We start from the raw sequence: 13,643 nt of genomic DNA on the forward strand, positions 1-13,643 counted from the left end.
GTTTAAGCAAGGAAGTCTTCTAGAAAAGATATTTGGCCTTCTCTGCTACAATAAATATTTTCATAAGGAAGTACCTGTCAATACGTCCTAGTTTATATTTTATTTTTCTTTCTTTCTTCTTCTTCTTCCTCCTTCCTTCCTTCCTTTCCTCCTCTCCTCTTCCTTGTCTTTTTCTTCTTCTTGCTCCTCCTCCTCATGCTGCTGCTGCTGCTGCTGCTGCTTTTGTTTTTGTTTTTGAGAGAGGGCCTCATTCTGTTGCCCAGGCTGGAGTGCAGTGGCACAGTCTCGGCTCACTGCAGCCTTGACCTCCCAGGCTTAAGTGATCCTCCTGCCTCAGCCTCCCTAGTAGCTGGGACTATAGGTGCACACTACCACAATCAGCTAATTTTGCTTATTTTTTGTACAAAGGTCTCACTATGTTGCCCAGGCTGGTCTCAAACTCCTGAACTCAAGCAATTCTCCTGCTTCAGCCTCCCAAAGTGCTGGGATTATAGGCATGAGCCACCACACCCAGCCTTCTTTTACTTATGAAGCACCTCATTTTCCCAGACATTCCACTAATAAAAAACGAATTTATTTCCTGGCTCTCATATAAGTGATATGTATGTCATCAACTTTGAAGAAAGGGAAACTTTCTTGTCTTACTTTAATCTGCCTAGATTGTAATCTTTATTGCTTACTGTAACTAACTATAGGGCCACCCTTACCTTGGGGTGGAAGGAGGAAGGTAAACATATTTTTACTTATTATTATTACTTTTTGAGATGGAGTTTTGCTCTCTTGCCCAGGCTGGAGTGCAATGATGTGATCTCGGCTCACTGAAACCTCCACCCTGCCAGGTTCAAGCAATTTTTGTGCCTCAGCCTCCTGAGTAGCTGGGATTACAGGTGTGCAACACTGTGCCCGGCTATTTTTAGTAAAGAAGAGGTTTCACCATGTTGGCCAGGCTGGTTTCAAACTCCTGACCTTAAGTGATCCACCTGCCTCAGCCTCCCAATGTGCTGGGATTACAGGCATGAGCCATCACGCCCAGACTGTTAATATATTTTTAAAGAGCTACTGTCCACATGAACAGTTTGAGTCACCCCAAATCAGCTTGTTAGCCGCATTCTGATGGTTCATCTCATGCAATCCAGCAAAAGAAATACTGAGCCTCCAGCAAGAATCACTTGCTCACCAAGCTGTCCTCTGGGAACTGGCAACTGGCTACAGGACCCTAGGACAGCTCCACAGATTCAAGTACTGGGATTCCTAAGGGAATCTGGGTGTCTTCACACTTTGGGCGTGGGGAGAGAGGATTGGAGAGTACCCTAATGGGTAGCCATGGGGTCCAGGGCCCCCACAGGTGTTGGTCCAGCTCAGGGCATCCGCTGGGATGGCACTGCTGCTCTGGCTGGTCTCAGCCACATAAGGAGGGCTTAGAAACTTTTGAGGAAGTTGCTCCAACACACATGGGGAGAGGAGGACAGGATCGGGTCCCTGCTACCCTGCTCCCAGCCCAACCCAGGGCCCAGAGTTGGATCCTTTCTGCCTAGATCTGAGAGTAGAACTAACTCTCCTAGTTGACTCCTGTTTTGAAAACATCTTTCCTTGAGGCCAAGTCACTGTCATTCTGACAGACTAAACACCTGGAGAAATGGACTTTTCCTTTGTGCACTAATGCTGGACGTTTATAAATCAGGCTTTATGCAGCGTAGAAATGTGTATGTATATTGGAAACCTGTTTTTATCTGTAATACAACCAAGGGGCAACTCATTAGCAGTATTAAAAAACCATCTTCATGCTTTATATATTACTCCCCAGACATTTATATTCTACTTAGAATACACTCCTGGTTTAAGCAGAATGGAACTTACCTCATTTTCATTTGATCTGTAATAGAATCTGTAGGCAACACTGTATATTTTCTTCTTTTCTGCCTGTTTAAAGGTGCTGCTTTATTATTTTAACACTTGGTTAATATTTCTTACAACCCACATTTAAATCACAGGTTCTACAGAAAACAACACTATCAAGGCCATATAGTGCAAACATTGCCACCTATATACCCTTTCTTAAGACGACAGCATTAATGCTGCTGTTACTGTTGAACTGCTCCTGTTTCCATGAGGTTAACATATAAAAATGTATTATTCATGAATGAAAATGCATTTCATATATTTTACCAATTGTTATTATTGTTCTAGAGGGGGAAATAAATGAAAATGGTGGTAGTTGTGGAAATGCATCCTTATTCAGGACTTAATATACACTACCAATTTAGACTACTTACCTTCTTCAACTTTAAGCCTTCCATTAAACTGCAAAGCTTGATGTCAGCTAAACTCTATAAATGTTAATTTAAGGTCAAGGTGCTCCTGGGAAGCATTTGAATGCTTAGAGCAGAGCCCAAGAAAACTTCTTTTCAAAGATTTATGGGATGATATGGCTCCTTTCTGAAAAATAGGAACTCTATTTCTACCTTTTCCAATCACTTTCTATTTCAAGCTCTAGGACACACTTTCCTTTATGGATCTTTCTGAGATATTTAATAGCATTCTGGAGATGTTAAAATGCAAATTTTTTCCATGTGTAATGTATAGTGTCTCTCCAATTTCAACTTCATTTAGTGATGCCAAATGCTTTGTACAGTGAGGAATGAATCATCCATAACTCAGGAGCACCTTCGTCCATAAAGACGGCCAAAGCACAGCTGCATCATTCACAATATCCAAATCATCACAAGGTTGGATTTTTAGCCAATAATCACTTTTTCTGAAACTAAATCACATTTCAAAGTGCATTTAAGGTTTGGTTCAAAAGGGCCCACAGTCCAGTGTTCTCTGTTGTCTAAATTACCGTATGGAATAAATTTGATCACACAGGAATCTAAACTTGCTCTCCATCTTTAGGCTACCAATGTTTCTTTCAACAGGGATCTGGAACCTTCTGGGGAAATCAGAAAGAGCAGCCTGGTTTATTATTTGCCTGGAAGCTATGGAGTCACTTCATTTCATGCATGAACGTGAGGTGCTGACAGTGAAGTCTCACAAGGAGAGAGGAAATAGCATCACCATATTCAAACTTCCTTCTGGGGTATGGAGTCAGTTAGGCTGAAGTTTATTGACTCTCCTAGGAATCCCCCATCCATAGCCACTGGTCAAGGAAAGCAAATTTAGACAGTCTCTTAAGCGTTTTTGTTTTGTTTTGTTTTTTTATTTAAATCAGTTTTATTTAAGAATTTCCAACATTGACAACTCTTATAAAAAGCATCCAAGCACAGGACACAGAACCACAGCAAACAGCATTCTTATGGGTAGCTAACAGACATTAGAACTTCCACCCTTCTTTGAGACATCTGAGTTCACTGTGAACTCTGCTTCCAAGTACTCCTGCAAAGCACATTACAAGCTCAGTCCATGTTCTCAACTCATCAGCTTCAGTTCACATTACCACACTTACATATCAGTAACAGAAGAGAACACACAACATACAGCATTCACAGCAGTTGAAAAAGGGGTAGGGGGAATACAAGTATCATTTCACTTAACACATTCAACTAATACGGGTTATCTAAGAACAAAAACTCACTTAAAGTCTTCCAACAGATGTGGATATCCTTTGAATGCAAAAAACATTTGCACATTATTTGCTGTAATTGCTCTCTGCACACTCTCTCACCAAAGCCACAGGATTGAGAGACATAGCTCGCCAAATTAAAAAACATCCATAGGGACCACCAAGTCTCTGCACATGCTCTCTCCTTTTCTCACTCATACTAGCCTTTCGTGCCTCAGCACCACCATCAATCCCACACAAGGTTTCAAAAGTTCAAACAGGCTTCTGGTTCCATATCACAGTCTTGCGTTCATAGCATTGATATGACTCCCTGAAACAAAGAACAGCAGATAAAAAAGAGACACTCATCGTCAAAGACATGGCCTGTGATGCATGATGACAAATTCTTGAATGAGAAAGCATGTAGACAGAAGTATTCCTATGGCAGAATATTTACAGCACTACTTTCAATGAAGTGCCTGTTCCATAAACATTTGAAATGAGATGAACTGCAGAGATTAAATGAAAGCTTCATATTGTGCTTTTGTTTATGAGGGGAGACAAGTGTTAAAAAACAAAACAAAAGAACCAAACCCAAAAGGAGATTTTCTTAAGGAAAAAAAATCCATATGGTGGGGTTCAAATTAAAACAAGGAGTAAAGAATGTAGTTCTAGTCCATGGTTTCCATTTTGAACATGCAAAGAATTCATTTGACAAGTCCAGGGATAAAATATTACAGGAGAAACACTTTGATATCAATTGTGTGTTAATTTACCAATAAGGCAAATAGCAGCTCACTTTCAACCACTCAATATTTCAACCTTCCATGTAACAAAACTTATTTTTATTTGTTTATATATTTTTTTATTTTTTGAGATGGAGTCTCACTCTGTCACCCAGACTGGAATGCAGTGGCACGATCTCGGCTCACTGCAACCTCCGCCCCCCACGTTCAAGCGCTTCTCCTGTCTCAGCCTACCGAGTAGCTGGAATTGCAGGCGTCTGCCACTGCACCGAATTAATTTTTGTATTTTTAGTAGAGACGGGGTTTCACCATCTTGGCCAGGCTGGTCTTGAACTCCTGACCTCGTGATCCACCTACCTCAGCAAAAGTTCTGGGATTACAGGTGTGAGCCACCTTGCCCAGTTCGTGTAACAAAACTTATAAATTTCCTTTAGCTCTTCATATATATGTATATATATACATATATATACACGTATATATACATATATATATGTATATATACATATATATATATGTGTATATATACATATATATATATATACTTTAAGTTTTAGGGTACATGTGCACAACATGCAGGTTTGTTACATATGTATACATGTGCCATGTTGGTGTGCTGTACTCATTAACTTGTCATTTACATTAGGTGTATCTCCTTATTGCTGTCTATACTCCACACTGAACAAACCAATTTTGAAAATTCTTAGTACACATGTATTTTACAATATACTTCTCATGAGTTTAGAAAATTTTGAATTTCCCACCATTCTATACTAACCAACCACAACCCCACTGTCTACAATCCCCAGCCAGAAGACTTAGAATCCATGCTTGAGCCAAAGCCTCCATTAAAACCACTGCCCGATGCTACATTTGATGCTGATCCCCAACCAATTGCTGCACCAGAATTAGAACCACTATAAGAGTTATTTCCAGAACCGAAGGCCTGGTTTGGCTCCCTCTGCATGTTGCTTTGGCTTTGGTTATTACCCGATGGGCGTGACTGGTTCTGCTGGCTGGCTAACATGCCCATCATACCCCAACTGCTCTGTAGCACTGCCTGGGCTGCAGCCATCATGGTTGGATTAACGCTGAATGCACCAAAGTTTATCCCACCACCGATATTACTACCTTGATTGTTTCCCAAACCAGCTCCACCCCCTCTACTATTACCAAATCCACCCGATTCCCAAAGCCACCTGGATTACCGCCAAATCTTCCACTTCTTTCTTTCTATTACTATTGTGCTTAGGTTCAGCATAGGATATATGAATGCTGATTCCTTTAATGATAAGTCTTCTCCACACAAAGACGGTAGCACCTGATCATCTGCAAATGTAACACAGGCAAAGACCCTGAACGGCTTGAGAATGAAGACATCCACCACTTCCCCGTACTGACAGAACTGCCACAGCTCATCCTCATTCATGTCCTCTGTTCAGTGCCCCACAAACACTTTTCTGCTTCTCAAAGGCTTATCTGGGCTTTGCTTAGAATTGGGAAGCTTACGGTCACACCATTGTTCATCTATCATATGCTGCTGTGACATTACTTTCACCTGTGTTTCATATGCCATAAAACAAACGAAGCCAAACCCCTTTGAATGACCAGTCTTAGTATCTTTCTTGATCTGCACCATAAGAGCTTCTCCAAAGGTACTAAAATATTCTTCCAGGTCCTGCTCAGTTGTTGTCCATGGCAGACCCAACACTATTAAATCGGATGTTTTCTGGACTGCTCTTTTCACGTTCACTACTGATGAAGCATCTGTCTCATCCATGTTTCTTTTGTTATCTTTAGGATAGTTGACAACATACACCAGATTTCCCCAGCCAGCATCGGGGGCATGAAGAATTCCTTCCACCAGCCGGACACCTCTCATACATTGAGACACTGGATTCCTGTCGCGAAGCCCACATGCCCCTGGAAACTGGGCTGTAACCGTGGACAGCAGCACTGTCCCATCGTCTTCCAATGGTATTTCAACGGGCTCAACCGTTCTCATCTTTGGTTACCCGAATATATTCAGATATCTTTTACTTTTCTGCTAGGCCACTGCTGGGAAGCTCGACAGGGACACCAAGGCAGCGACCGTTTTGCCCCCACTTTGAAGCGTTTTATATAACATTTTATATAACACATTTCCTAGACCAAGTGATAAAAGGCCAGCCAATATACAGGCTATCCAGAGGTTTATTAGGTGGTTTGACAGAACAGCTTTGTCTAGCAAGGGATGATGTTGATTAGGCAGGGCAATGAGATTTTTCTCTCAGGAATTTGAAAGTGAAATAAAAAACAGAGTTGAGCAATTAGCAGAGGGGTTGAAGGTGAAAGGACTCGCAGAGAAGGCCATTTGCAGAGGCCATTAGGCAGTAAAGGTTACAAATGAGCAGACACTCTAATAATGCCATAGTCATAAAGCATAAAGCACACATGTAGAAGGAAATTCCTCAGAAACAGGAGGGAGAAGTTAAGTCATGTTAATCACAAAATACCAGAATACAGACCTTCTCCGTGAGGCCTTGAGGTAGGCCTTTTTCTAATACCCTGAGGCACTCGCTCTCCTCATTCCCATATGTTTTTTTCACCATAAATGTCTTGTTAATTGACATAATCTGAGTTCTTTTCACAGAACCAACAAAGAGGAGCGGGATGGTCACTTATGGAGCTGCCTGTAAGGCTGAGAAAGTAACTCAGGCACCCTTATCATCTGATGGAGGCCTCCTCCTGTCTCATAACTGACAAAAGGTGAAATTATACAGATTCACAATAATCATGGCATTCCTGAGGAAAGTCCTGTCTAAATAGCACCACCTTTTTGGTGGAAACGAGACACCTGGAGGTTGGCGTGGATGTGCCTGGTAACAGCAACATGAGGAATCCAGGTGGATCCAGAAAAACTGCCACCCTGAGAGCCTGAGCGAAGAAAGTCAGCCTTAGACTTACTCTTAGTGCTTTCCCCTAGTTGATGCTATAAGGCCTCGCTTTCAAGACAAATGTACACCTTGAGTTCCTTCTCTTGGTTAACTGAGTCTAGAAGAAAGACGCCAGAAGGAAAGAGTCTCTTAGAGTCCTTGACAGAACAGACTTGCTCTAACTAGTGTTGGGTTCCCATTAGGAACTCATTCTCTCAGGGAAAATCTGGTCTAAAATAATTAGAAATAAGATGGGGAGTGAAATTCCAGATAATCCAAGCAGTCTTATTTGTGAAATGGTGGACTGTGGTAGAAAGTATTGGGGTAAGAATTTAGAGCCTATCTGTGACTAATAGCATCTCACTTCACACCTCTGGGCCTCAGTTTCTTCATGCCCTCTGCTACCTGCAAGCTAAAGACCCAGGAAAGCTGGTGACATCAATCCCACTGTGAGCCCAAAGGCCTAAGAACTGAGAGCATTAATGGGTTAAGTCCTAGTTTAAGGGCAGGAGAAGATCTATGCCTCAGCTTAAGTAGTCAGGTACAGATAAAGAATTCAACCTCACTTCACCTTTTTGTTCTATTTGGGCCCTCAACAGGTTAGATAATGCCCACTCACATTGGGAAGAACAACCTGCTTTGCTTAGTCCACCAATTCCAATGCTGATTTCCTCCAGAAACACCCTCACAGACATGCCAAGAAATCATGTTTAACCAGATATCTGAGTATCTCATACCCCAGTCAAGTCAACATATAATTAACCATCACACTGCCCATAGGTAAGAAATAGTTCATGGATTATTTACTTATTTATTACCTCTTTCTAAAAACGATCTAAGACAGATTTATATAATCATAGTTTTTTGGTTTGAAGAACCTTCCAAAGTTTTTAGAACGGTCACTCAATTGAGAGGTGTAACATATATTTGTATACTATAGCATTCTTCAAAAGTTTATTCGTTTACTCATCTATTAAACAAATATATAGTCACATTCTACGATGTACTTGGAACTCTGGTAGCCACTGGGAATATAATGAGGAATAAGATGTGGTCCTCACACTCAAGCAGATTTTCCTCCAGTAAAAAAGATGGGGTTGGGCGTAGTGGCTCACTCCTATAATCCCAGCACTTTGGGATACCAAGGCAGGCAGAACTCCTGAGGTCAGGAGTTCAAGACTAGTTTGGCCAACACGGTGAAACCCCGTCTCTACTAAAAATACAAAATTAGCCGGGTATGGTGGCACACGCCTGTAATTCCAGCTACAGGAGGCTGAGGCAAGAGAATCGCTTGAACCTGGGAGGCAGTGGCTGCAGTGAGCCAAGATCATGCCACTGCACTCCAGCCTGGGCAGCAAAGGGAGACTCTGTATCAAAAAAAAAAAAAAGATGGAAAAGTAAACAGCCAAGTACAATACAGTGTGATGAGTTAGTTGGTTAGGTACACACAGAGGGTGCTACACAGGAGTGTACCCACAAAGAGGAATAGCACTGAGTCTTGGGGTGTTGTGGACCAGAGGAAGAAAGAACGAGTTAGTAAGGCAAGGGTAGAAATGGGAAGTGTGGGGGTGGGTGCACATGAATGTACACACAGTACGTGTGCGTATGTACACATGCTCTCTTTTTGTACCTCTACATGTGTGGATTTTGAGGGCAGCTGGTTTCAGGCAAAGAGCTACATGTGCAGAAGCCCAGGAGTTAGGAAGAAATGGTGACTCTTAGGAAAGTGACAAGTAGTTCTTTGTAAATAGAGCTTAAACGTGGGGAGCAAGAAAAGGTTAGAGATTGAAGCAGGTGCCCTTAAGCATTTGGATTTTGTTTTTGTGGTAATCAAAAGTTACTGAAGGCTTTTAGTGGGGGGATCAGTTTTCCTTTTTGGAAATACTACTTTGTCTGCAATGTGGATGAAAGAATTGAAGCAGCAAAGCTGAAGTCAGGAAGACGAGCTTGAGACAGTTGCAGAAACTCAGATGAAAGATAATGGAATTTTGAATGAAGTGGAATCAGTGAGGATGGAGGAGCTGCCCTTGGCACCCGCAAGCAGATAGTCCAAGCAGATCTGCCCCCAATGCAGATATAGGCTGCCCTCCTCTATTCTCTCACCGAATACAATGCATATTGTTTGCATTTATCATGATCTATTATAATTGTTTGCTTGCATGTCTTTCCCACTGGACAGTAACTTCCTTTAAGTGAATAAATGCTGATTTCCATCTTGAATCTAGTTTCCCAGATCTCTAACCGATACCTGGCAGTTTCTTCAATGTTTGTTGAAGGAGAAACATGCATCCCTTATACGTTCCACCCATTTTCCTAGTTCTACCACTTGGCAACCACAAGGCACATATTTAAACCCACTTTCTATTTGTTTTATTTTATTTTTTTGAGACAGAGTCTTACTCTGTTATCCAGGCTGGAGTCGAGTGGCACTATCTCGGCTCACTGCAACCTCCGCCTCCCAGATTCAAGTGATTCTCCTGCCTCAGCCTCCCAAATAGCTGGGATACAGGCCCCATCACCATGCCCAGCTAATTTTGTATTTTCAGTAGAGACAAGGTTTCACCATGTTGACCAGGCTGTTCTCAAACTCCGGATCTCAAGTGATCCACCCGCCTTGGTATCCCAAAGTGCTGAGATTACAGGCGTGAGCCACCGTGCCTGGCCTCAGCCCCTACTTTCTGTTTCAAGTCTCTTCAGAGCTACCCTTTCCACTTCCAGGGTCAACAACTTAATCCTTTCAACAGTTCTTTGTCTGACTTGGTTTTGAATCCTTCATAATCCTACTTCCAGTTTACCTACTTATACCAAACTCCCAGGACAGTGCACTTGATTTCTGGCATCTTGGAAGATACAAGCCAAGCTCCAGAAGAGAAGAGAGATGGAAGAACCTAGCCTATGCTGTTAACCAATGTCTATCTGCAGTTTGCATGATCTTCTTTTCCAAAGACCAAGCTAAAGACTAAAGCAAAGAGAAAGCACTTCAAGGAAATGACCAGTTTCGTCATATATTCTACGAGAATGTCCTCTATGTGAAGATTGCGGAAGGAGTGAGAAGCTGTGGAGGAAGGCAGGAGTGAATCCAGCCCCAATAACAAAGAACAAAAGGAAATGCAAGCAGTTGAAATGAGAACCCAAGAGGGTCTACATTGCATTTTATCCCTTAGGCTGCTGAAACACAGAGTATCAACTTCAATCCCACTCACAAGTTACCCAACCATCTCTCTCCCACAAAACTAAAATATTTAACATTCCTAGTTATTTTTCTTTAGATATACATGTATAAGCACAGACTTTCTGGCTGGAGAAGGAGAGAGACAGCAATATTGAAGAATAAAAGTTCCATTGTTCTGTTGCTTCTAAAGTAAATGATGGAAATTATAAGCTAATTTACATATGGGAGATTAGCAGAGTATCCCTTTATTCCTATTAATATATTTTCCCTTCCTAATTATAAAGATTCGAATCTTTTTAAAACAACTTTATACAAAACATTTGTGTGGATATAAGAACTGCATGTTAAATGCTAATTCTGGATGAGTTATTTGCATAACCTTACAAAGGAGCTAAATTGCTTGTATTTAATAATAAATAGAGAGTTTAAAAAGGATTGCGGATATCTTGAGAGAAAGTGAAACAGAGAAAAAATTTGCTTCTATTTTAAGATATGGAACTTTTTTCCACTTCGAATTTAAAACTACTCTCCACCCTCTAGGGAAAACTTGTCCTAACTTTCTGATAAGCTTAATATTCCAAGTCTCCTGTAACGTGACAATTCAAATACATTGAAGGTGAAGAGCTAATCTGTTTTTAAATGAACATGGATAATTTTCAAAAGACAATAAACTGCATCTAAAATAGTTTTGCATTTGAAAAGTGGAGACTTTTGAAGATTATAGATTCTGCATATGTTAGCAAAATGAAGAGAATTGTGGAAATTATCCAGGGAATTCAGGGAGAATCAAAATTTATAAAGAAAAAAAGATTAAAGTATTTTTGTGAAGTATGAGATTTGACAGTGCTCATGAATCAGATAGTAGTCATCACTCCTGCAGGAGAAACACGATAGTAGGTGTAATACACATGAAATAAGTATGATAAATACTTCTAAATTTGATTTGATGTTTATGCTCTTTGAAATCAGGAACCAGCCTCTTCCTTACCAGTATTCAATACAGTAGACACTTTATCTTTCTCCCCTTCTCCCCTTAACTCTTTCCTTAATTGACACCATCCTCTCTTGGGTTTCCTTCTATCTCTTTGCCAAACACTCCTTGTGGATCCCATCTCCTTTTGACTTCTAATTGTTGCCTTTCCCTAGGATATAGTCCTGAGCTCTCTTTTCTTCCTTATTGCCCTCTTTCTAGGGGATCTCTTCAGTTCCCATGACTTTAAATTCCATTTATATGCTCTCGAATACCAAATTTACACCCAGAACCTCTCCTCAGAGTTTGGGTTTGCAGGTTCCTGTTAGCGATCTCCTTTCAGATGTCTCCCAGCATCTCAAAAGCAACAAGGCAGTCCCAAACCACATAGTCAAGGCAGCCCACCACTCCTATCTCCCCAAACTCCTCCACTTTAGCAATGACACTCATTCTGGTTACACCATATCAACACAATAATCTCTGTCATTTCTACATTGAAAATGTACATCAAATCCTTCCACTGTTCTTCACTTCCACCACTGCCACTCTAGTCTAAGCCACCATCTCACATTGACTATTTTGCAGGCTTCTCTACGGGGTACTGACATAACTCCAGCAACTAGTTTTCTCCACAACAACTACAGTCATCTTCTTATGTCACAGATTGCTACTGGCTGCCTTTCCTTCAAGTTAACAAGCAAATTCTATACCCTACTGCAAAATGGCTACTCTGGATTGCCATGAGTTTGATCTGATCTGTAAACATGTCACTTTTCTATTAAAACCCATTCACTGGCTTCCTACTGCATAAGAATAAAATCCAAACTCCTTACCATGGTCTACAAAGACCCCCACATGAGTTGGCTCTTTCCTGTCTGACAAAACTCAACAATCTCCTGGCCCCTTCCCCTTTCTCACTACTCTGCAGCCACACTGACCTCTTTCAATCCTCAAATGCCCCATGCTTTTTGCATTCTCAGGAACTTTACATATGCTGTTCCTCTATTGCCTTCCTCTACAGCCCAGTGCAGTGGTGAGAGAAAGGGCCAACTGGGCTTCCTGGGTCGAGTAGGGGCTCAGAAAGCTGTGAAGTTATACAATAAACTCACTCATTTCCTGCATCAGGACTTACTTTGGTCCTGGATGGATAATATTTAAGATAGATGCTTAAACTATTCCTAACACCAGGATTTGTGCATGTGTTTTCTTCCCCAAGAAAGCTATAAACAGTGAAAATTTTGCTGTTAAGTTTCCGTGTGTCCTTCTCTCCCTCTCTCCCTTCCCCCCACCCGAAACTAAAGTAAAAAGAACGTTAACTGCCCATTTTTCTGTGACCAGTGGACCTTATCTATACTCCCAATCCCAATTCCTTGTGAACATACTTTGTAAAGTCCTGTAAGATGCTGTCTCCTTTGCCATGTCGCTGCAAGGTCATAAAATAGATAAAATCTAAGTTGCAATTCCGGTTTTCCTCAAGATCTAAGACATGTCACAAATGGTTATCTTTGTTTCTACCTCTGGTAATATCTTCCCACTGCATGTATTTCCCACCTTAAAGAGTTTAAAAGGCAATTGTATAATCTAACTCTGGCTACCTGTTCAGGACCCCTTCCACGCTGTGGAAGCTTTGTACTTTCACTCTGCTCAATAAAGTCTACAACTTTTCTCTCTATCGGTCCTTGTCTCTATCATTCACCGCAGTCAGCTGCCACACCAATTCTTTGGCAAGGCTAGGCAAGAACCTTGGGTGTTACATTTTGGCAAGCCAGCCAAGAGTCTCCAGGAAAGGCATCTAGATCATCACGTGGCGAGTATGATCGGACCTCTTCCGCTCGCTATTCTGTCCTGTCCTTCCTTAGAATTCAGAGGCTAAACCGGGCACCTGTTGGCCACTTAAAGGCGATTAGTGCAGCCACCTGACTAAAGACACAGGTGTCAGGCTGTCTGGAAAACGGCTCTCTAACAATCCCCAACCCTTTGGGGTTGGGAGCGTCGGTTGGCCTGGAACCAGTTACAACTCTTTTGCTTTCTGTGGTGGTCCCAAAGTACACCCGGGAGTGCTCAGCAGATGTCTTAGTCTCCCAGATATCCTGGTTGAGACCATGGCCCCGCCAGAGGCTCCCCCTGCACCTGCTGCTAAGCATAAGACAGCCACATCTTCTGACTCCTGCCTCCTGGGTCCTAATGTCCACAAGTTAGACTTTTTTCTTCATCTCATAAGCAAGCTTATTCCCGCTAGGCAGGATCAAGATTCCCTATTTAGAAGTCTTAAATTCTTGGGGTGGTGCCCAGAAGATCCCTGTTC

The 13,643-nt window shown here is 41.7% G+C and overlaps 1 pseudogene; it reads right to left on the reverse strand.

The window, feature by feature from the left end:
* Positions 1–5,045: 5,045 nt before the first annotated feature.
* On the reverse strand, positions 5,046–6,395 carry LOC105485617 (TAR DNA-binding protein 43 pseudogene; annotated as a pseudogene).
* Positions 6,396–13,643: the final 7,248 nt, after the last annotated feature.

The sequence above is a fragment of the Macaca nemestrina genome, chromosome 16 (genome assembly GCF_043159975.1).
Source record: "Macaca nemestrina isolate mMacNem1 chromosome 16, mMacNem.hap1, whole genome shotgun sequence".
NCBI classification, from domain to species: Eukaryota; Metazoa; Chordata; class Mammalia; order Primates; family Cercopithecidae; genus Macaca; species Macaca nemestrina.